The sequence below is a fragment of the Pinus tabuliformis genome, chromosome 5_1 (assembly GCF_031772625.1).
Source record: "Pinus tabuliformis cultivar Carrire ecotype Pingquan chromosome 5_1, CPIR1, whole genome shotgun sequence".
Lineage (NCBI taxonomy): Eukaryota > Viridiplantae > Streptophyta > Pinopsida > Pinales > Pinaceae > Pinus > Pinus tabuliformis.
The window spans coordinates 879,245,481-879,271,297 of record NC_142305.1 but is presented as its reverse complement, the minus strand read 5'-3'; the positions used below and the strand labels follow the sequence as shown (position 1 = coordinate 879,271,297).

The window sequence follows — 25,817 nt, the reverse complement described above, 5'->3', positions numbered from 1 at the left end:
AAGCTATAGTGGCCACTTCTTCAGCAGAAGCAGAGTACATTTCAGCATGGGAAGCAGCATGTGAAATTGTTTGGTTGCGCCGAATTTTGCAGGACTTGGGCATTTCTCAGGCAGAAGCTACATCATTATTCATTGACAGCCAGTCAGCCATCAAACTTGCCAAGAACCTAGTTTTTCATTCAAAGACAAAGCATGTGGACACCAAGTATCATCATATCAGGTCTCTCATTGCCAAAGATGTCCTCAAACCAGTTTATTGTCCTTCCAAAGATCAGATCTCCGACATTTTCACGAAACCGCTTGGTAGAATAAAATTTACTAAGTTCAGGGATGAACTTGGTATCTGTTGTAATGTATCTTTGGATCATAGGGGGGAATGTTAGATGATCCAAAAATACAATTTTATCATAGGTTATAAAATTAGAATAAAATAATTATTAATTTAAGATATTAAATTAATAATTATTATTCTAGAATGTTTATTTATTTAATGGAGATTTTTAGAATTAGCATATTGTTGTAACTAGATATGACTCTCCAAATGTGTCGTATCTTAGGGTCTACTTTAGGAGATTTGTTAGCTAGTTGGTTTGAATAGCATTTATTGTAAATGGACACTTTTTATTTAATAAGTGATCCATAATTAGAGGTAGTTAGGACATTGAGCTTATATATAGCTCATTGCAAGAGTATTTGTGTTGTTCGGGTGTAAACTCTTGCAAAATCAATTATGTAATTGTTTTTTTCCTGATTAATAAAATTACGTGTCTGAGGACACTTCTGCCATTAAATTGGCTGCCATGGCTCCTCATGTCATTGAAAATCACTTGTAACCATCTTGTCCTATAGATCTTCTCATTCCGGTTCCAACGAACTATTACACTAAGGTGTTCTGCCAAGTATTCCTCCCAAAAGCCACCTTAAGCGTAATTAATTGAGTTGGGCCCATTAATAACTTTGTTTTTTGAAATTTGTCGGAATGCAATGGAACGAAAGAAAAACTGTGTGGATGATGGAATATACCAAGCGAATGCCATCGGACCTCATAAAAACTCCTCAAAACCCTTCCAAAAGCCCTTGGGATTGCTGAGGATGCCAACCTGCACCTGTGACTTGTCTGCCCCCAACTCTGAAAGTCCATCCTATCCATGCCATAAGGAATACCATAAAAAGGAACATTACATCCATGCCCATGTCGCCTTGTACTTTTGTGCACATGTGGGTTCCACATTAAAAATAATATTTTTCCTTAGCAAAATTAAATTCTTCTAAGGGCTAGTAGGGTCTTCTCCGAATGAGGAAGGCTTCCCAATGTAGGGAATTTCTCCCTAAGATGCCAAATTTCAAATCTACTGCCTCCTTGACTTGCTCTGGAAATCCTGTTGACTTGCTTCAATTCTGATTCTCCTTGGCCTCCTCATCCCTTGCATTGATCTCCTATTTCCTAGTGCACTTCCAAGCCCTATGTCTTAGCACACTTTAGCTCCTTTCTGTGCATAACCAATCCTTCTAAATCCTAGCACACTTGTGCTCCTATTCTTTAGGACGCAATTCCTGCGCTCCAAAATCAAGGCTCTCTCACACTAACTTGTGATCTCTGTCTTGGCACAATCCTTTGTGCACAATTTGTGTTTACATGTGCCTTTGTCCTTCCTTTATAGATTCGATCCATGTTAAATTAGGTAAGTACAAATTTAGAACTTGAGTTGTGATTGACAAGTTAATTGAGTTGAATTGGTTCTCTCTCCAATCATCACTGGAGTTATAACTAGTCCTTCCTTCAATCAAGTATGAAGACCCAACTCATTCTAACTTAACTCGATTTGCAAACCAATCTTGTACTCAAACTAATGAAGACTTACACTTAACTGAAGCTCCAACACTCCGCAAGGATTTGTGATGATTATTCCCATAAACTGGGAATTAACTCACCACAACTGAACTCTATCCTATGAGCCTACACTCATACTGGGAGAAGAACAAATTAAGGTCTTCACTAGCTAAGGCACATGCCATAAGACCTTGCTCACTACATTTTCAACACAACCACTAAGTTAAGAAAGTTTGACTTTAGAAGTACTCATGATAAAATATCTTTAGCTATGAACTGTGGAGAAGATTACTTAAAGTATCATTGTTGAGTTTTTTAGGTACTTTCTATGAGCAACCTAAGAATCACAGGGGTTGAGAAACAATAGCTTACTAATTTGTTTAATTTCTTTAGGCTAGGAAGTGTTTTGGACATGTCAAAATATCTATGATTTTCAATCTAGGCTATAAGCAAGGTCTAGAACAACATAGAAATCAGCAAGAATGTCACGAGGGAAGATGTGTTCTCAAGCACTGCTAAAACTTGGTGGTTCTGTCCATATTCTTGGTGATTGTTGGACATGTTGGACAATGGTATATTGTATGCTTGCAACAATTACTTCAATGTCCTTTTGTCAACCCAATGACAATTTTCACTTAATTACCAATAGCAATCACATTAACCATTAATCACATTAACAGTGATTGTAGATAGAACATAAACAATAAATACAGAAGACAAGCCAAGACAAGAGAACACCAATATTTGGCGAATGCCAGGGAAAAACCCCAAGATGGGGAAAACCCTTTGATCAATTCTTCTTATTATTATATCAAATGTTCAACACAGAGAGAGAGTACAATAATACTGTTGATTTGGGGTAGCATCATATGTGCTCTAAGCCTCAATTTTTGCAGGGAGGCTTGGGCACATGTATTCCAAAGAACCCAAAAAGCGTTTTGGGAAACTCCACCTAGAAGTGATTTTATTAAAATAATTAATATTTTTAATGGGGTTCCTAAGTCTAAATTTAGGAAAATTAAAATATTAATGGGTATTAATCTAATCAGGGGTGAAACTTCTAGAAAAAGGCACGGATCAAGCCAAAAAGATATGAGCCTTTGATTATGATTTAATCCAGGCCGTTGGTTGTCCAACAGGGAACTATAAGAAGGGGCTTGAGGGTCATTTGGAAAAACATATTGAAAGATCAAGGAAATCGATTTTATGAAGTGAGAAGTTCTCAGGAGGAAAAATCGATTGAAGAGATTTCTTGCAATAGAGGGGCAGTGAGAATCTGGAAGAAGGAATTTTCGGAGAGTACAAGGCAGAGGGAGAACAAAAAGATGTCCAGAGGAAGGTTAACGTTGGCCCACGCAGTGCTGATGCAGAGGCAGCGCAGTCCTTGAGGGGAAGTCGAGTTTCCTGCTAAGGGAAGTTGAGTTTCAGTTGCCAGAAGCCAACGTGTGAGTTTGGGAGGCAAAAGTTCGATTTTCTCAGCCATCAGAGGATCCGGAAGAGGGGCAATGTAATACGCAGGAGGGGTGACGTAGTTCTGCACAGAGACCAGCAGAGCCTCCAGTTCAGTGGGATAGTCACTGATTCTCCAGCGACAAGGTGAGATCATTTCACTAGTCTTTTGTTCAATATTCTATCTGTATCAGATTGCTAGTTGAACGTCCTAGAATTGTACTCAGATTTTCTCCTGCATAATAATAAAACCCTCAGAGTTGCTGCATCGGTTTTCCCGCATTGGGTTTTTCTGGGGACTATTGTCCAAAAACAACGGTGTCCTATGTGTTTCTATTTTCCTTGCTCAGTTTCTATGTTTTAGAATCATATTTAATTGATATAGGCTGCTTCAGTAATTTACTTCAATGTTTCAAGAAGAAATCTGAAATAAGTTTGTAATGTAATTTACAATTTAGGTGAAGTAGATTCAGTTGGTTGTAGTAGGATTCCTGAGATTGTTAGATCTAGGAATTTTCACATGGTATCGGAGATGTTGATGTGAAACAGAGAAGAGAAGATCTAGCATTGAAGCAAGGGCCAAATTGCTGTAGTAAGCAATAGTTCGAATCCCCTGAGGGATTGCGCAGTTCTAGCCAGGAGGGCTATATTTTCGTGGGTCTCTCTCTCTGAGTGAGTTGACAGAGAGGTAAGACAGCCAAATCGAGAATTTGCAGAGGCAGAAGAAGCCACGCAGAGCTAGAGGGGCGTAGTTTTCTGCAAGTCGAGTGCTGGGCAGAAAAACCATCGGAAGAAGGAAGCAGATTGCATTGTGAAGGAATACTTCCTTAGTGATTTCTTGCCAAGGAAATCGTGTTTCTCATTTACTGAGCAGAAAAGGAGCAACAAACTTACCAGCTCCATGAGGGAGTGCGTAAGCTAGCCTAGAATCTACGCAGTAGGGAGAAAGAGGGAGTTGTTCGACATTTTTTGGAGGATATCGAAACCAGTGGCTTGAGGGATCACAAAACGTTGGCCAGGGCTTCCAACTCCGTCATCTGGAAGGCTAGAATGTCTTTCCTTCTAGATGAGCATGCCCTCAAGACATATGTTGATAGTGTGGTAGCTGTTCCTACGGATGTAGATCCACTCAAAAAGTACAAAGCCAAGATGGCTAAGGCGAAGAGGATGATCTTGGATGGAGTCAAGGATCATGTAGTATGTCACGTTGCTAGCAAAGGGACTACTAAGGAGATGTGGGATGCCTTGGCCACATTGTATCAGGGATCTTCCGAGCAGCGGAAGATGTACTTAGAGCAGAAGCTGAGATCTGCTTAGATGTAGAAGGGAGAATGTGTGGATCCATTCCTCACGAAACTAAAGGAGACCCATGATGAGTTGTCAGCTGCGGGGCACACTCCTCAGGATTCAGAATTAGTGAGACTGACTCTAAATTTCATCTCGGATGAATGACAAGTCTTTGTCCAGAGTATCCTGGGCAGAGCAGCATTGCCAAATTGGGACGAGATGTGGACAGCTCTGAAACAAGAAGAGTTGAGGAGAGACCTGCTTAAGGTCAAACTTGACGGGAGAAGCAACAACAATGGGTCGAAGCCCAAAGTAGAGGAGGAGGATAATGCAACCCTTGCATCGAAGGGACATCAGGGGAAACATAGACAAAAGAAGGACGTATCCAAGGTGAAATGTTTCAGATGTGGCGAGATGGGCCAGTGTGCATCCTAGTGTCCTTTGAAGAAAAAGGACAAGGATGAGAAGCACAATCCTAAGGTTGTAGCTGCAAAGATCGAACAGGAGGAGGAGTTCGCCATGACAGCCAAGATACCTCCAGGAGGGAGGTGGGCTGATATAGAACTGTAGTTCGATAGAGCTACAGATGGGCAGGATCCTTGAGGAGCCCACCTCTTGGATCATCACCTTGCTACGGGAGCCCATGATCAGTAGTAGCGGGATGGAGGAGTTTTCAGTTGGTGCCATGGAGTGTTGGAGCGACAGATGCAATAGTTAGTAGCGCTAGAACATGAGCAACGCAGACTAGAGAGGCAGGAGTGCGTGGAGGCACAGTATAGAGCTTCAGCAACACAATGGCTTCAGAAGAGAGCGTGGGACTAGCAATAGTCAAGCTTTTAGCACCAAGGTGTATCCACTAGATACTTGTCCAGCTTTGGATGTTTTCAGTAGCTTCTCTCAACAATTGAGTTTTAGTACAGATGTAGTGTTAGCAGTGGCAGTGCTAGCAGCATAGCAGATGCAACATTTGAGAGAGAGCTGTAGTACATATGTAGCATTGGCAGTGGCAGTGTCAAAGGAAACAATACAGTAGCAACAACAACGCAGTATTTGGTGGAGAACATGTTAGATGTCAACAGTGCAGTGGTTGGTGGACAGCATGTCAGACATCAACAGCGCAAAGGACGCTGCTTCAGAGTCGGACACGATTTGTTGGGGATTCGAATCCCAGAACAAGACACATCGTGTTCTAATGTGACACATACGAATCCCGTATGTGTCCCGTTAGGACACAATGTGTCCCAATTTTGGGATTCGAATCCCCAAAAAATGAAACCCGCAGGCATAAAAAGGCGCTATTCTTTCAGTCTTTTACCATTTTTCTCTTTTAGTGTTGCATACACTGAGCTGTGGGCAAAGAGCTAAGGGTTTGGAGCAAGGAGCTAAGGGTGTGGAGCATTCGACAAGGAGATTCAAGCACCAGGTAAGTGCATTTCATCTCTATTTTTTGCATTTCTATTACAACAATTTGTATATGATTTTTTTTACAATATGTTTTGTTTATTTTTTTACAGTATTCATGGCTCAATCAAGGGCAGCAGTTAGGGGGCAAAGGAAGGGGAAGAATGTCTCCATTGGAGATGCCCCTCCTCCCCCAATATCATCACAGTCTGTTGCAAGTAATGTTGAGGGAAGAGGAGGACCTAAAGACAGCATTGAGAAATATCCCTTGTGGAAATATGTCACAAGAGAGGATGGGACAAGCACCAAGGGGAAGAGAGGAGGCAATGTGAAATGGAGATGCAACTTTTGCCACATTTCTTTCAAAAGCACATATTACCGTGTGAAAGGCCATTTGTTGGCTTTACCAGGTTGTGGAATTGGATCTTGTAAAGCTATTCCTTTACAAAAGAGGAAAGAAATGGAAAAAGAGTTCACTGTTGGTATGGAAAATGTGGCTGCGAAATCAAGAAAAACCAAGAATGAAGACCCCCTTCCATTTTTGAGGAAAGGCACCACCAAATTTCCATTTGAGAGTTCTATTGGGGGACAAGTAGCAAAAAGAAGAGTAATTACACTTGGTCCAATGGACAAGATTTTTCAAAAAGAAAAACGGGAAGAGCTTGATCTCACCATTGCCTTATTTTTCTATCAAAACTTCATATCATTTAATGTTGCATGCTCACCTCTATTTATTGAGATGTGTCGAGCTCTAACACACGAGTCTCCATCATGGTATGTGCCTCCTGGTTCAGAGAAGCTTAAAACCACATTGTTGACGAAGCCAAAAAAAGAGGTGCAAAAAATGTTTGAGCCTATTAAAGCATCATGGCCAACATCTGGGGTTAGCATTGTTTCTGATGGATGGACAGATCCAACACGACACCCAATCATCAACTTCATGGTGTCTTCCTTGAATGGTCTAGTTTTCTTGAAAGCAGTGGGTACACTTGGAGAATACAAGGTTGCACAATTTATGGGTGAGTTATTTATTAAAGTTATTGAAGATGTAGGTGTTGAGTCTTGTGTGCAAATCATTACAGATAATGCGCCTGTTTGCAAGGCTGCTGGCATGATTGTGGAAGTTAAATATCCACAAGTGTTTTGGACACCTTGCATTGTCCATTCATTGAACTTAGCACTAAAATCCATTGCTTTTGATGTGCTTTGGATTGGTAACATTATTGAGGATGCACGACATACAAATGCCCTCACTATCTACAAGGAGTACAACAATCTATCATTGTTGAAGATTGTTGATACATGGTTTGCCTCTTCATTCATGATGTTGAAGAGGTTGAGGGAGGTCAAGATCGCTCTTGGGGCCATGGTTATTTCTGAGTTTTGGTCTTTTTGGAGAAAGACAGATCAAGTAGCCTCTAAAAGAGTGAAGGACACAATGCTAGATGATGCTTGGTGGGAGAGGGTAGATCTAATTATTCAGATCATGGACCCTATCATTTCTTTGCTTCGATTTGCAGATATAGACAAACCCATCCTAGGAGAGGTTTATGAGGGATGGGATTCCATGATTGAGTCTGTGAGGAGCATTATTCTACAGAGTGAGTGCCTCGAGTATGAGACATCACCAAAGGCCTTCTGTGGTACTATACAAGATATTCTTGTCAGCAGATGGGACAAGAATTGCACACCTTTACATTGTTTGGCTCACTCATTGAACCCAAAATACTACAGCCATGAGTGGCTGAATGGTGGACCTTCCCGCAGATTCCCTCCTCACATGGATGGTGAAATCTCACAGGGGAGGAAAGATGCATTCAGGTGGGTTTTCCAGGATAGAGCATCCCTTGATGAGGCGGAGGATGCCTTTGCAGAGTTGTCCACTGGCACTGGTCGATTTGTAGGATATGATGTGATTAGAGACAAGGGGGCTAAGAAGACCTATTCTTGGTGGGCAAATCATGGGGCAACAAACCCTCCTCTTCAGTAGTTAGCCATGAGGCTCCTCTCTTAGGTGACTTCATCCTCTTGTTGCGAGAGGAATTGGAGCACATATGGGAATTTGTATAGTGTGAAGAAGAGTAGGCTTGAGCAATCCAGGGCAGAGACAATGGTGTATGTGCACACCAACCTTCGTCTTATTTACAAGCAGAGGGAAGAGTGGTTGAGGGGAAAGACAAAGATGTGGGATGTCTTTCCTGATGATATGGGTTTGGACAACAATGTTGAATTGGCATTGGCTAACATGGATCTCAATGATCTAGTGCTAGAGCTTGTTAGATTTGATGACAGTGATATTTTAGAGGGGTCATCCTCCACACCAGCAGATGCAGAGGCGACTATGGATAAAGGGAGGAGGAGGATGCAGAGGAGAGCAGTGGTGAGTTTGGTGACCATGATGATGAGAACATTGATGCTGATTCTGATGATGACTATGAGGATTGTTGACTCATGAGTCATGGGCTACCTATTGCCTTAAGGCTCGTATACTTGTAGTTGTTTTATATTTTCTATTTCTATTTGGCATTTGCCATTGGCATTGCACTACTTGTGTAACACATTTTGATTTGATGACTTAATGAGAAAACTACAGTTGTCAGTGTCTTTATCTTACTATCTTGTAAGTTGTCTTTCATTTATGAATCATGAATTATGTGACATGTATTTGAATTTTGTATGTACTATGCATGCTATAATGTTAATAACTTACTTTGTAAACAATAAAACTAACATCTAGATGAAGATCTATGTTTGAAATCAATGAATTTGTATCATTAATGAGAATTTGTGTAAGAAATATCTAATTTTTAATATATATATATATATATATTAATAAAATAATATATAACGAATCCTATGTGTCTTGTTTTGAGCGGTCGACGTGTCCGAATTCGACTCTCGAATCCCCGTATCCTACGAATCCCGAATCCTCGTGTCAAGTGACCTGAGCATATACAACCCTTCTTGTAGATGTATGGTTTGACCTTGATTCAAGTGAAGAGTGACAGTACGTATCCCTTTCACAGGGTAGGTGGCATTATCCCCAAGTATAATCTTTAAATTAGTTTTCTTTCCAACCAAATTTTAGAGGGCCTCCTTGTATCTAGTGAAGTGCCTTGAAGTGTCAGAAAATCAGAAAATCAGAAAGGCAGAAATATTTTCTTATTCTTGATAATTACTTGTGACATTCTTGATTTTTTATTACGATTCTTTATATCTTCTTTCTTTTAGTTCATCAAGCAATTACCAACGCAATAGCACATAAAACAATGGACACCAAATGTAGGCACTATGCCAGGGCAAAACCCCCCCCTTAAGGGGAAAACCCAGTCAAAATTCTCTTCCTTTCAATGGTATTCTTTGAGACTCTTCACCCTAGACAAAGGCCAAACCTTCCCTGCACACCAAGTCAGCCTCTCTGATCTTCGACCTCTCTTCCAGCAACTTCAACTATGTAGCAACTTCCGACATCAGGGAACTTTCGGCATCATGCAACTTCCGACATCAACGAAACTTGGAAGACTTCGATCTTGCAATCCAAGGCACGAAACAGAGAGAGAGAGCCACCCAAATTTTGTTTTTCTTCTTCTCCTTAGATTCCACCCAACTCGCACTTCCTTTGGCTTCCCGGCAACATACTTCGCACTTCCTCCGGCTTCAAGAGATATCAAAATTCTTGTGAGAGAGTGTGCTCCAATTGAATTCGACTTGCTTGTATTTATAGGCTCCATGTGAGGTAGAATTAGTGTCCTTAGGCCGACTTGATCTCTTCTAGGCCGACTTGATGTGGAGGATACATAAATTACATTTGACTCAATACTAAACCTTTTTACATTATTCAAAAGCCTAAGGAGGGTCTCTTTAAAAGTACAATAACTCTATTGACTCAGAATAAATCCTTGAAGCCCTCAATCGGGACTTAACCTAAAACATGGTGACCAAAGCATGAAACCCATGCTTTAATAAGTCACAATAATAATAATAAAATTTCCTTTTTTTATTCTTTTGACAAGTACATTACAAGATGACTCAAATACATTAAATGAAGACCGAACCTAGTTACATTTTCCAACACTCCCTCTTAACTAGGGAGGTATTCATCATATACAAGTACAAGGAAGATCTCAACTATATAAACCATGAACTTTAGGCACCGCAATGCCATGGACTAGATTCCTGACCAGGGCAATCTATCCATTAATCTCTCAACAATTTAGGCACCGCAATGCCATGGACTAGATTCCTGACTAGGGCAATCTATCCAAGTGGGAATAAGATGGACTCAATCTTTCAACCCCTCTAGGTAGCATTAGGCATACTTTCTAACCACCAACCCAAAGATCCAGGTGTGTATCCTAAAACAAAGCTCTATAATCAACACCACCTTTTCCAACTTCGAGACCTAGACATCAACACAACGTGCCGGCTAGATGTCTTCTTAGGCAATGCTTCACTCACAAAGCCTCAACACTCCTTGATCCAACAGATTAAGGATGACCAATCTCTCCCAATCAAACTGATAGGTAACCAACATGCTATCGAAACCTTCGAGAGATTCACCTGTACAAACACAACCCCAATCAATAATATACTTTCATATGTACATAATCAAATACAAACCTCCAGGGTCTTTCTAGACAACTTGATGTTGCTTCTCAACTTTTCATAGTAGGACTATCAACCGAATCTCTGATAGAAGATTCCTCAATCATACACTTTCCTTTCCTACTTCTCATGCAACAACATATTCTTCAATCGGATCCTGCTTTCCTTCTTTCAGCAGCACCTCAAAATGCATTCTCCAATTTCCTTCTCTCACTCATGGCCTTCACTAAAACTTACGACTGTTAGTCCTGGTCTAGTGCATGACACATGAAGTAGAGAATCATATCTGTCACTCCCTCTTAATCAAAGAGGATCTAATCATTCCTGTACAAAGAATATTCTCAACCATCCTCTTATCCTAGGGAGATTTGTTTCATTCAAGCTCCCTCTTAATCTAGGGAGATTTCTTCTTTTTTCATTATCAGAGAATCTTTCGTGGCAGCCAACCATTTGCATCAGAGTTATCATCATCCTCATCATGCTTATCACATCAACGAACATCTTCACCATATGAAGATTGTGTACTTGCACAACTTAGATAGCAAGGACAACCAAATCTATAGAAGCATGAAGTTAACCATATCAGAATCACAGAAGCATTTCAATTTTACATATATCAGATACCAAAACAAGAGACGCATATTCTTCAACATCTTGCTAGGGACTTTGTCATAAACCCTAGACTACTTCATAACACCTTTCATTATATCTAGGGTTTCAATGTTTCTTCCATAGGTATGCATACCTTACTACAACACATAGCAAACCCTAGAAACAATTCAAACAAATATAGATCGACAAAGTATCTAACAACTTTCAGACTCCTTTTTCTTCTTTCTTCACCAAAACTCTGATACCATGTTAGAAAATTAGAAAGGTAGAAATATTTTCTTATTCTTGATAAGTACTTGTGATGTTCTCGATTTGTTATTACGATTTTTTATATCTTCTTTCTTTTAGTTCATCGAGAAATTACCAAAGCAATAGCACATAAAACAATGGAGTCATGGACACCAGATGTAGGCACTGTGCCAGCGCAAAACCCCCCTCGACGGGAAAACCCAGTCAAAATTCTCTTCCTTTCAATAGTATTCTTTGAGACTCTTCACCTTAGACAAAGACCAAACCTTCCCTCCACACCAAGTCAGCGTCCCAAATCTTCAACCTCGCCTCCAACAACTTTGACTATGTAGCAGCTTCTGGCACAGGTAGCTTCCAACATCAACGAAACTTAGAAGACTTAGATTTCCCAATCTAGAGCATGAAACAGAGAGAGAGATAGAGAGACCAAAATTTCGTTTTTCTTCTTCTCCTTAGACTCCACCCAACTCGCACTTCCTTTGGCTTCCCGGTTTCGTACTTCGCACTTCTTCCGGCTTCAAGAGATATCGAACTTCTTATGAGAGTGTGCTCCAAATAAATTTGACATGCTTGTATTTATAGGCTCCATGTGTGGTCGAATTAGTGTCTTTAGGCTGACTTGATTTCTTCTAGGCCGACTTGATGTGGAGGATACATAAATTACATTTGACTCAATACTAAACCTTTTTACATGATTCAAAAGCCCAAGAAGGGTCTCTTTAAAAGTACAATGACTCTATTGACTTAGAATAAATCCTAGAAGTCATCAATGGAGACTTTGACCTAAAACATGGTGACCGAAGCATGAAACCCATGCTTTAATAAGTCACAATAATAATAATATTTTTTTTTTTCTTTATTCTTTTGACAAGTACATTACAAGATGACTCAAATATATTAAATGAAGACCGGACCTAGTTACATTTTCCAACATGAGGCTCCACTATCAATCAACCAATGGTCCAAAGTATCTGGAGGAGAGGCAATAGATAGAGTGGAAATAAGATAAAACTCATATTGTTTTCTACAACATTACTTTCATCATACCTGGAATTTCTTGTCCTTTTGGGAGGTTGACCATTTCCATTTCAAACACCGGGAGCATTCCTCTTTCCTTTGTTGTTGACCTGTTGTTCCTTTGATTTCCATTGCCTTTAAAATTGTTGTTGTTGTTGTTGTTCTCATGATCCCTTGGAGGATTCTTCTTATGAGGAAATTCTCTAGCATAGTGGCCGATCCTGTTGCAATTATAACACCTTCCTTTTCTTCCTTCTTTGAGTCCCTTCATAGATCCTTGACCCTGTCTCCTTGGACCAACATTATTCTTCCTTTTTGCAGGAGCAGAGATGGCAATTGGTTCATTTCCATTTGAGGACTTATCTCTGTCCATCATGCTTGTTTCCTCTTGAGTGCCTCTAGCCAATAATTCATCGAAACTAGGTAACCTATTGTTGTTGAAAATGGTGGTGGTAAATACATCCCATGGTCTTGAAAGACCTTTAAGTGCAATGAGAGTGAGCTCCCTGTCACCAATAACTTCTCCAATTGATAGTAGGTCATCTTTGATTTGTGTTATTATCATGAAGTAGGTTTGGGTAGACTCCCCTTTATCCATCTTGATTTCCTTCAACTTGTGTCTGAGAAAGAGGATTTGATTTTGCATTGTTCACTTTGAGCATCCCAACTAGCTTATTATATATTTATTTAGAAGTTCCCAAATCAGAAATATAGGCAACCAAATTCTTTTGAATGGAGTCAATCAAAATTTTCTTTGCTTTGACCTGACCTTTTCGATAATTCATTTTCGTAGCAGTAGGTGCATTTGAAGGATGCTCTACCACTTTTCCCTGCACATAGTCCAAAGTCATCTTCCATGCATGATAGTTAGATTTGTCATTGAGCTTGTCCTCAGACTTGAAGTACGACGTAGAGGCCATTGAGACTTGTCCAATGAACTGATCTCTTAGTGATTGCTTTTCCCTCTTGCTTGGGCTTTGTCTTCACTTGAGCTTTGATACCATGTTAAGTTTAGATCACAATGGTATGTTCTATGCTTGCAACAATTAATTCAATGTCCTTTTATCAACCCAATGACAATTTTCACTTAATTACCAATAGCAATCTCATTAACCATTAATCACATTGATAGTAACCGTGGATAGAACATAAACAATAAATGGAGAAGACAAGTCAAGACGAGAACACCAGTGTTTGGCAAATGCCAGGGAAAAACCCCAAGATGGGGAAAACCCTTTGTTCGATTCTTATTATTATATCAAATGTTTGGCAGAGAAAGGGAGTACAATAATACAAAGTCAAAGTCAAAATTGACTTGCTAAATCACTGTCCAAAACAGCCCTGTCAAATCAGCAATTCTGCCCTCAGTCAACAGCAGTCAAATCAGCCCTAACCAGAATGTCAACACTAGTCAAAGTCTGGTCAAACTTCCCCAAAACGGCTTGGTCAAGGGAGAGAGGAACTCGACCTCTCTTGCTGGTCAAAGTCAGCCCAAAACAGTCAACAAATCTGCAGTCAAATTTAGTCAACCTGAAGTCAACCCTACAGTCAAACAGGCTTGTAGTCAATGTAGGTCAAAGTGCCCAAATCACCTCGGTTTTTGTGCCAATAAATGCAGCCTTTTGGGGGATAGATTCTCCCAAAAAATCGAAGTCAAAAGCTGCCCAGAAAGTAAAAGTCAACACTGTTCAAACCCTGGACAAATTGCAGAAAAACTTAAGATTTTTGGCCCTGTAATTTTTGTTCTCCTTTCTGCCACACGTATAAGAAAAATCAGCTGCCCAATAGTTGCATGAACCAATCAGATGAAGAGAGAAGGATGTGTGAGTTGACGAGGTGCCAAATGAGGTTTGTGGTTATCCTTATTTATACAAGTCGTTGAGGGTCAAAAGACATGTCACTCGAGCTTCATGAGCCTACATGATGGTGTGACTGACCTTAACAATTTCCACGTGTGGGTTTGTGTTAAAATTGGCAACTAGGGCCAAAATCCATGTGGGTCTTCTTATTCATGGCAGCTGATATTTTTTTTGAATTCCTCTTGTCGAGAGGTGTAGGATTGATTTAAAGATCATCTGATTCCGACAAGTATTCATGGAGATATGAATTTATTTGTGTTATGTGACAATTCGTCAAGGTCGGCTAGCAACCAAATTACCCCCACTTGTCCTCCACGTTTTAGTATAAATAGAGGTGCCTTGCAAGTCATTTGAGACTCACCTCTTGTGATCTCTTCTCTCCACTGTTTTGGGTTTTAGTGGAAGGGGAAGTCCCCAAGAGGATACACTGTCCTAAGAAGAGATCTGCCATGCCCTAAACCGCCATTCTGAAAGGGACCAGGATGCAATCAAACGAGGGACTAGAACGTAGTAAAACAAGGACTTATATGCTGGTTGCAATAGCCCTAAACGCTGAGATGAGGAAACCCTACTTACAGTTAAGTAAAAGCCTAAACATTGTCCTAAATGAGGGATGCCCTAACTACTGTTCTAATTGAGATTGAGGCACAGTCAATAAAGCATGCCCTTGACCATAATACAGTCAAAAAGGATAGATCCTATCGTTGTCATGGAGGGTCTATCCTTACCCTAGCCACAGTCCTAAAGGGTGAGCTAAGACACAGAGGGAGAGGCCTTAACCAGTACCGTGTGAAGGACCAAACCGCAGTTCTATAGAGCCCTCATTGTTGTTCAAAGGGTGACCCTTATACACAGTCAAGGGACTCCTATATGCTGGCAGAAAAATCGCTGTTTGTAAAGCTCTTATACGCAGCAAGCTGAAGGAGCCTTTAGGTAAGGAAAAGGGTCTCTATTCCAAGACCAAGGGTAGTGGAACTTCCAGCGTGGAAGAGAAGGACTACCATTGTTTAGAAGCAGTCATGGAGGAAGGCTTATTATGCAGCCCTTATCTGCAGCTAAGAGAGGTCCATTAGTAGTCTCGTATTGTTGTTCAAAGAGATCCTTACTGCTATCTTAAGGTGACCAAAACCACTGTCTATTAGCAGCTCGAAGAGAACTTGTTACAGTCACCTTTCTTGCTAACATGATGCCATATTACTGTAGGTAACAGCGTGGCATAATTAAAGACTGTCTGGGCATATTGGTGATGATCCATGAGCTTAATTTGAAGGGTTTCTTAATCTACAGCTACAGCCAGTTGCTTTACTATGCTGCAAGCCATAGCAAGACGCTAAGGGTGTCCCGTGACAGTATTGCAGTATGCATCATATAGGTGACAGTGATGATAGGTGCAACATGGTGCAGCACAGTGATGGGTGCAGCATGATGATGAGGTGCGGCATAGTGATGGATGCAGCATGATGATGATGTGCAACATAGTGATGGGTGCAGCATGATGATGATTTGCAGCACAGTGATGGGTGTAGCATGATGATGAGGTGCAGCACAGTGATGGACGCAGCATGGGTGTAGCATGATGATGAGATGCAACACAGTGATGGGTGCAACATGATGATGAGGTGTAGCTCAGCGATGGGTACAACATGGTGATGGAATCACCTGAGTTCAGATCTGCTACCTCATGTGTCATCTTCTTAAAGAAGATCTTTGCTCTTGTTTTGTCAAGTCAAAATGTTGACTTCTGATGTATATGTACTATCTCTCTCTCTGCAGAACTACTGAAGAACATAAGAAGAATTGATCAAGGGTTTCCCCACATTGGAGTTTGTCCTTGGTTGGCGCCACATCTGGTGTCCTCTTGTCTTGGCTTGTTTTTTGCGATTTATGTTTATGTTCTATGTGTTTTACTATCATGCTAAATGTGATTGCTAATCTGGAATTGATATTGAGCTAATATGGAAAATTGAAGTAAATTTGTTCTCAGCATAGAACATACCTAAAATTAACAATTTGGCCTCAAAAAAATATTTCTCCTTCTCCAAATTTAATGATCTTTAAGTCGATTTTGGTCCTCATGAAAAGAGGAATACAATGCACTAATTATCTCCATCAAATGAGCTGTCCAAAGTGGAATTTGGACCAAGTTGCCAACTTTAACAACATTTTTGCAAGATTGTGAATTTTAGTTGTTTAAAATCTGTTTTTGAATGCATAAATGGTTTCAGCACCTTGAAAAACCCCTGGGGCACTCGAATTCTGCAGATTACAGAGTTGAAACTTATGATTCCAAGAAATCCCTGCTGAATTTTGGGAAAAATTAACTGGAAAAGGGAAAAAATGTCTAATAGTTACACTATGCATTTTCAATCTCCTAGAGAGCAAACATGTTCATCTTTGTGACGATACATTTAGATCACAGAAGAATTCCATTGTGTGCGCCATACACCTTAATCTCTGTCCTCGAAGAATCTGTGAAGGTTATATCCTACAGACATTTGGGAAAAGTTGTGTTGTTTGACATGGAAATAGTAACTACATCAAGAATACCAAGGTGTTTTTTATTGTGTTTTGAGTAGAGGGATTTTCTAATAGAAGGAATCAAAATAATCTCTCTTTCGATTGCCATTGACCTATTTTGGTTCTTTCGTTCTTTCTTGCAAACATGTTTCTTTGTGTCTGTAAATCGATTTTATGTCAATAGGAGGAAAATTCTATTATGGTCTCCAAACAGAGGAGTGAAACAACAATTTAAAAGATACCCTCCTCTACATGTAAGTGGCCCACAATTCATTCACTGTACATTCCAAAGGCCAACCACTATTTAGAATTATCCATCGAGTTCTCCACATCGCAAAGGTTTCTGAAAAGATATCAAGCTAGGATCATCTCTGATGTTACTCTTCTACAAGGCTCCATTTGCCACTTCCCATTTTCTAGCATGTTATATTTGAATGTCAAATGAGAAGCTCAATATCTGTTTTATCTGTAAATTTGTAGGTTTGTTGAACTTCTTACATCTTATTTCTGTACACTCTGGCTTGATGTATCATTGATCTTTTCCGCCATCTGCAGGCTATAAGGAAAAAGAAAAACAGTGATTTCAAGTATGATATGCTTGGTTGGGTTGCGTTAACAGTTGGAATAATTGCATGGGCTGGATTGGCCAGGTCAGCACTACAGTTACATCTAGTATCCTCGGCATGTACATGAGGGCATATTCATGTGACATTAGCGTTTCTTTTGGCCGAGAATTGGCATACCAGCACTTAGTGTACATAATTGTATATATGAATTTGTAGACTTCAGATTGAGAAATTTCTCTAACAATGTACACAGTTAGAAAAGAGGATCGGTAGAATGGATATGGATGCTACAACCTTATAAGGCTTTAGAGTAATTAATAATAGTGGCTAATATTCTGTTAGCTTTCACTGAACTCGTGTAATTATGTACAGTGTAGCATGCAAGTTGTAACATGTTCTTATGATGAAAAAATGTTTAGCTTCAGCTTGTAGCTCTGCACCCTTGGAGCCTAGTAAATTAGAGTTTTCAAGGAAAGCATTTTATTGGTTTGCATTGTTTTCCGCATGATAGAATTATTTTTGGTAAACCTTGCCTTTTGATGTTACTGCTGACTGTATGCAAGTAAATATATATTAACAATATGATGTTTCTTATTTATTCCTGAGCATTCCAAGAGATGCATCAATTATTTTTTCAATCATTCATTGGTTTATCGATAGGAAACTGGTGCCTTTCATGTATAAAAATGCTATACTCTGAATCACTTAGGACTATTTAGCACCACGGAAAATGGCCTGGTCAATTAAATAGAACTATGTTATACATTTACTAGTTAACTAACCGTGTGTTTAGAAGGATGGATGGTAAACAACAGGTTTACAAAGGTAATTTGTCTTTGACCTTAAGGGGCTATGCTAAACTCACCTTATATATATGGGTCAACGTTATCGATTAGTGACCAAACCAGTTGGCCTCAAGAACCAGAGGCAGGGAAAAATGGGAAAAACTGAGTTGACTGAACAATAGCGTAGAATGTTCAAATTGTAATTTAAAAAAATATTTACATCCATGCAGATGCATTCGATACCAAATCGGCATAATTCGATATTATATAAAGCATCGTAATGGCGAATGTAGCAAAATGGCACTAGTGCAATACACATATAAACCAAAATACATCAACATTGAGGCTCCTGATGGGCTGCTGTGTTCAAATTCCATTCCGCTGCAAATTATAAAAATTACAAATACCATTCCGCTGCAAATTATAAAATTTAAAGAAGTGGTCTGTGCATCGTTTCGGCACCAAAAAGTCACAGTGACCAAACGGCGTTGCCAGCTATTAAAATGTTGGTTACATATTAATCAGTTTGAACAGTTTCTTTTTCCCTGAAAGTTGACGTGCTGTTTTGGCACATGGAAATGAAATGAAATGATATTTTAACGTTCACGAGATAAAACAGTCTGTGGGATCATAAGTTCTTTGCTTTTTACCTTTTGCAATTCAATCATTTTCTTATTCAAATTGATCATGAGCTGGCCCAACCTTCCAACAATCCTCTAGCTAAAAAGACAATGCCAAGAAACTGATGCTAACATATTCCCATAAGTTTTATTTTGATGTCTTTGAACGCATCACATTCCAAAATGAAATGTTTTTCCGATAACACTGCCCAGACGTGCAAAATGTACATACCCGTTCTTCCTGAGCTTCTTTAGGCCTTTTCCACAACCTTGTCCCACACTGAAGTTGATGCGACTTGGTTCTTAATTGAGCAATAAAAACCTTTGCCCTCCACGGAATACTAGCTCCGATGTACCTTTTTTGTTGGGGATCACACGTAGGGTTGAATTCTTCAATGTAGTACTTCTTTCTACCCAACTCTTTTCCCCATACCTATTTACAAAACTTCTCCATAACAAAATTCTTTAGCTCCTTGTTATTTGTGGGACAAACATTGATGTGGATATTCCATTTTCGCATCCATGTGTAGTTTTATCTCATCCATGTTTTCTTCTTTCATTCATGCCTTCATTGAATTTCAAGTTATTCTATTCTATGCAACAACTTGTCTCTAGGGACTGTGTCAAATGCCCTTTTGAAGTCAACAAAGAAGCAAAATACTTCTTCTTTGTCCCCCCAAACCTTTCAATAATTTGTGTCAACGTGATACCGTGATCCACTATTGAATGCTTTGGCCTAAAACCTGCATTTCCTTTTGCCCTCTTTTCTTTTACTTCTACCCACTTATTGATTCTATTGTCTACCATGCTGCTGAAAGGCTTTGCAAACGCAGGATTATTAATGTATTCACTTTTAAAAAGGGGGTATTGTTAGGCTAGTTGCCTAGGCTCTTGTGAATCATCGCTGAATGCAGTTGTTGAATATTTCCATGATGTGCGGTGCAAGAGTGTTCATTTCCCATTTTAGATTCTTTGCTTGAAGTTCAACCAAGTCCTTTGCCTTTTCTGTTTTCAGCGTCTTAAGTGCAATCTCCACCTCCTGTAACGTGAAGAGCTTTGTAGTTATGTTGATCTTGGGGGGAGGATGAACCTCTGATTCTTTCTCATAGATTTTGTCTTGCATAGTCAAACCATTGATTGGTTGTAATATTATTTCGATTTGCTTCTTCCTTGGTTGAAGTTCCTGCCAGAAAAGCTTTGGGTTATTCTTGCCTAGATATATTAACTCTTCTCGCCTTGTTTGCATGAACTCATCTTTTTTCCTTTTTAGTATATGCTTATATAACTTTACATTCATCTTCTCGTTGCCTACCTTTTTCAAGGTTCTCCTTGCCATTTTGCATTCCTCATCAAACCAAGTATTTACAGGAAAACAATTTGATTATGATTTCCTATTTTTTTCTCTTTTGCACTTCTCATGTGCACTTTGAATTATATTTGTTAACTCATGATTGTTGAAGTTTTGGAAACCCATTTTCTTCTTCTGAATTAATCTCTCTAGCATTGTCTTGAAGATAGTACAATTTTCTTGCATTAGAAGAATTTTTCCCCTTGATAGTGATTGCCGAGAGCATTGGGTTTTCCTCTTATGCTGCCTTTCTTTCAACCATGATAACTTTATATAAATTAGGTTATGGTATAATTTTAAGTCCCAAATATGCTCTCCAATCTTAACTTCGTCTATCTTTTCTATCAAGCTTTGTGAACAAATCACATATTTAACAACACTTGTCCCATTGTATGTGTTGCAAGTGAAGTTCCCAGGCCTTTTCCATCTATCTAGACCATTGCAAATAATTAAGTTGAAAGCACCACACAGTGTAAGCAACTCCTCTCCAAAATGATTGCTAACTTTGTCATTTTCTTAACATCTCACCTATTGGGGATTCTTCTCTTTAGTGAGCCAAATAGGATTGTAATCCTCTTTGCAACAAATAACACTAGCGTGTTGATTTGTTGTTTTAGCATTGAAATCTCCCACTAAAAGAATTTCTCCCTGTTGAGAGTACGTGTCAATATCTTGTTTTAAAGTTGCATACAAATATTTGTTGTCTAGCCCCTTATTTTTGTAAGATTTTGAGACTCGAGGGGCAAAATAGTATGTTGCAATTCTTAAGTGATTCTCATTCTCTGATATTTTTAACCATAAATATTGTTTATTTGCATCTTATTTCATTAACTAAATGTGACAACCTTCTTTTTCTTTCACTAAAACTAGTATTCCCCCATACCCTTTGTCATTTTCTGCTACTTTGTTCCAAACTGCTAATTTCAAATAATCGTCAAACACAAGAGTTTTGCAACCATCATGTTCATGAGTTTCCATGAGACAAATTATGTCTCTACCTTTTGTTGAAGAATCTAGGGAAATTAGATATAGTAGGATTCTTCTATACTTGGTAACAATTTGTGAAACACTTTTTCAATTTAACTTGTTAGCTTGATCTTCTTCTCTTATTATTATTGTATGTGTGTTTACTTCATCAAACTGCTACCAAAACACAAGAAACAAGAACACACGACATTGGCTCTATGCCAGGGCAAAACCTCTCTCTTAAAGAGAAAACCCTTTCATAAATTTCTCTTATTGAAGCTTCTTATTGATCAATGCCAAACCCTAGACCCTTGACAAGAATATCCTCTAAGCACAAGTCAAGTCCTTCTTCTGACACTTTGTTTCCCGACACTCCGTCCTCCTTTTGACACTTGGTTCCTTGACACTTGGTTCCCCGAAACTTTGTCCTCCTTCTTCCTTTGGCAACTGGTGATAAACCTTGTTTATGTGAGCTCTAGAAGAGATACTTATCTTTGATACTTAGTGAGATCCTTCACCTATGAAGATATCTTCCTCTTGCCCAACCAAGCTTCTTCTTGATGTGTAGTTGCAGACTTGATATGATAGCACTGCAACCCTAGTTTCTCACACGTGTGAGAGGTTTCCTTGTGTATTTGACTCTTTTCTCCTTCGCTTGAGAGAGCCTCTTCTTCGCTTGAGTAGGAGGCCTTATAGGCCTAAGTTTCTAGCCCAAACAATGAGAGATGAGCAACTGTGATGTTGTTGCTATAGTGACCGCAGACAACCCTCCTTTCCTCGCATGTGTGACTGCAATTCACCCTAAAAACAATCCTTTAAACTTTGGTTATGTCTCTTCCTTCTTCATTGCACTAGAGGCTCCTTATACTTGTCTTTCTTCACCCTTTACTTGGCTTCTCTTGCTCATTGATTTCAGAGGTATGATTGCTTGTTGTTGGAGGAGTGGACAACCTCTATATATAGAGGTTTGTCCCTCCTTTAGGCCAACTTGAGGCCGACTAGGAGACTGTAGGCTGACTTGACTTTTCTTCTTCGGAATTGCTTCTTTTGGTGATGTCGTTGCATGGAGGACTTGTGACTTTGCTTGGAGGGATATCTTTGACTCTTATACAAATATATACATGGTGTAACATGCCCTTAAGGGTCTTCAACATTTTCTTTTGACTCTTTGACTTACCTATAACACTTTGACATGTGCTAGATCTATTTCAATGAGAAAGAAACTCATTGATAAATATAACAAAAATAATATTTATTTTCTTGTATAAATACAAATATCAAAATTACATTTATGAAGACCGAACCTAGTTACACTTTTTTCAATACCCCCTCTTAACTAGAGAGGTATTCATAAATCAGTACAAGGTGTTTGACTATTTTTCAATCTTGAAGAATTCACATAAGAGAAATTAGATTGGCAATCCATTTGTTATAGTATCATAGTAAGCAACATTGTTCATAGCAAGGCCTTGACTAGCAACTCCTTCTCTCATAAGATCAGAGCACAATGTTGGAGAGACTAATGATATATAAACACCTTTATCATTGTCTCTCAAGGTACACACCCACCTAGGTGTTCACTGAGTATGACCTTCTAGGACTATTCTTATCTTGGGTTCCCAACCCTCAAAGAATATCGATCCTCTTGCCTACTCTTGTCTTGGATGCCCTACACATCCTCAAAGAGCATTGGATGCTAGATGATTACCCAATCCTCCATTCTTTCTTCCAAAGTGAAGACAATAATGTTGTGTCTATCTCTTTCTCTTAATTGAGGAAGACATACCCAAGTTTGCTCTGACAAGGAACTTGCTCAAGCTCCTTTGTAAATAGGAGCTTGTTAGAACTCCCTCTTAGCTAGGGACTTGTCCATTCATCAACAACTTCTTCTTTGTGGGTCCTTCAACTGCTTGATCTCCTTCTTTCTTTTGATGTCATGAAGTCTTTGTTTGAACTTCTTCTTGGTAAGGCAATGACGATCGATCACTTTACTTCCTAGATTGTCATGTCATTTCTTTCTTCATGGAAAGTGGCCTTCTTGGTGTATGCCAGGATCTTTCGCCATATGGCTACCCCTTTATCATTTGACTATACTTCTGAATATTTATTATAAGGATGCTTATTTGTACTTTCTAGTTCCCATGCTTCGATCTAGTAGTGCTTCGTGACTTCATCATGATATTACTTCAACATCAAATAATGCTTTGCTAGATGGCTTTCCATCATGACATCTTTGTGGAGTTGAATCAGTTATTTGCATCTTAATATCTCTAAGGCCTTCATGGGTGTCAAGGGTCCTTTGATCTTCTTCTTACTTTGTAAGAGTTGTCATGCCTTCTTTCGAGATGTCTTATACCAGATCTTTGTCAAATAATGATTTTTCGTGTCCATGGTGTTCTTACATGCTTGATCTCTTTCTTCATTTGCTTCTTCTTGGATTGTTTAGTCAACAACCTCATACTCCTTATGAGAGCACTTCTTTACCTGCTTCTTGGATTAGTCAACAACCTCATACTTCTTATGAGAGCATTTCTTCATGTTGACCTTCATTTGATTGTAGTACATACTTTCGAACATGTCTTTGGTGAAAGAGATCCTTTTATACTTGATCATGTTTTAGAACATTTCCCGTGATTCAATAATACATATGATGACATGACTTTAAACATTGATGCATACATACCTCATCTTGATTCTTCTTTGATCATCTCAGCTTCATTTGATGGTTCTTTTTTATTGGTGTAGCCTTTCTTACTTCATCTTTTCTTGCCTTCATATCATCCTTTCTTGAATCCCATAAATGGAACTTCCAATGAGACATCTACTCTTATGTATGAACCTTCTTTTGAAGATTCTGTAAGAGGATCTTGATGACCCTCATCCTGTGAGTGTTTCTTCCTTTTGATGATGGAGGCCTTATAAGATTACTAATCATGATCAATTATTCTTTCATCGTGGATGAGGTCCTATAATAGGTATGCTCCTTCTACTTGAATATATTGAGCTATATCTACACCATGCTCCTATATTCTAGAAGATATCTTTAACCATGTATTCTATCCTATTTCTATATGCTCCTATACTACTCAAAACTTTGAAAGAAGACTTAAGTAAAGATGTTGAGTTAGTCATAGTAGAGATCTTTCACTTCTGGAGTTATGTGAGCTGCTTCCCTTTTTCTCTTGTTGTTGTTGTCCTTCTTGTAGGAATTTACAGGGTAAGTTCCTCAGAAAGAACACCAAAAGGACACCGCTCACAACCAGATCTCAAATCAATACACCAGTATTTTTGACGTGGTTAAAACCCTCAAAGAGGGAAACAGTCCACGGCCTGAGCCAACGTGGCCACTTCAGGCAATTTATTAATCAAAGAATGGAAATTTACATAAGCTTTCTCTCATAGACGGATTACCCGAACAATGACCCTCCATGCACTTTAAATAGAACTCATGGACCAATCGGGTGTCAAGCCACGGATCAAGTGTCGGTAATACCGAGGAGAGAGTGAACCATCGGATCACTACATATCGTGACCGTCGGATTGTAAGTTACAAAATGTACAACGGTAAAGAAACACACTTTACCTAACTCTATACCTAACTCTATACTAGACCAAGTTGAACTTAACTATTTCCTATGTGTCGGAATATCCTAACACTTCTTAAGTTTGGGACAGTCCCTTTTGTAGTGTCCATATTCTTGGCAACCAAAGCAATGAACTTTGGACATATCTATATTGCTTGTTCTTCGTGGACCAAATTTGCCAAATTTTCCCTTTCTCTTGGCCATGGTAGCAAATGCTTGCTCCTTTGATCCCACATCATCCTTTGCTTTGAGTCTAGTTTCCTCTATTTTGCATAGAGACCATAGTTCACTTAGTGGGGTAGCTTCCTTCTTGGCATATATGCTTGATGTGAAGTTGCCCCAATCCTCAGGTAGAGCATTAAGTACTATAATTGTCATTTCTCTATCAGACATGACTTCTCCTAGTTCTTGAAGTTGATCTCTCATCTTAGAGATCTTCATGAAGTAGGGAGCTATTCCTTCCTTTGATATCTTCATTTTGTATAAATCATTTCGTAGAGATATCACTTTTCTAGTTGTGATTACCGAGAATAACTCTATTAGTTTGTCATAGATTTCTTTTGATGTTTCAAATTTGGAGACATAAGGAATGAGATAGTCCTTGATAGATTCTATTAGAACCCTTTGAGCTCGTCTCATCCTTATTGTATTGGCTAAGGCTTTAGTTTGTTCCTTAGTAAGGATAGTGATATTCCCTTTGACGAGGTCTAGAAGTTCATTCTCCTTGAGAAGTAAATCAGTCCTCTTCTTCCATGCAAGGAAATTAGTGGTCCCAACCAATTTGTTGCTTTCCTTGCAAAAAGACATTGAGGTATATTCAAGAGGGGACATATACTTACTTGATAGAGTTTTGTGATGTAGTAGTCTTTCTTTCTTCTTGAAGACTTGATGGCTTGCCTTCCTAGATCTTCAAATTGCTTCCTTTAAATAGAATTGCTTGATGATGAGATTTTCTTGGAGAGTAGGACTCGACTTGTAGTGCATCTTCCCTTGAAGATGGTGTAGCTTGATGTAGGTCCTTCTTTGACTTGATCTTCTTGTAGGTGTCTTTGAATGAAAGGCTTCTTGCTTTGTAGTCCTTGATGAATAGTATATGGTAGACCACCTTGTCCTTGATGTGT

General features: G+C 39.1%; 1 long non-coding RNA gene across 1 annotated transcript in view; it reads left to right on the top strand.

Annotated features, from left to right (window-relative positions):
- The window catches only part of LOC149167630 (uncharacterized), a 57,480-nt gene extending 39,594 nt beyond the window's left edge, over positions 1–17,886 (top strand). The window contains exon 2 of the long non-coding RNA XR_016260569.1: positions 17,383–17,886. This is a non-coding gene — a long non-coding RNA (uncharacterized LOC149167630). The remainder of the gene's footprint in view (positions 1–17,382) is intronic.
- The last annotated feature ends 7,931 nt before the right edge of the window (positions 17,887–25,817 follow it).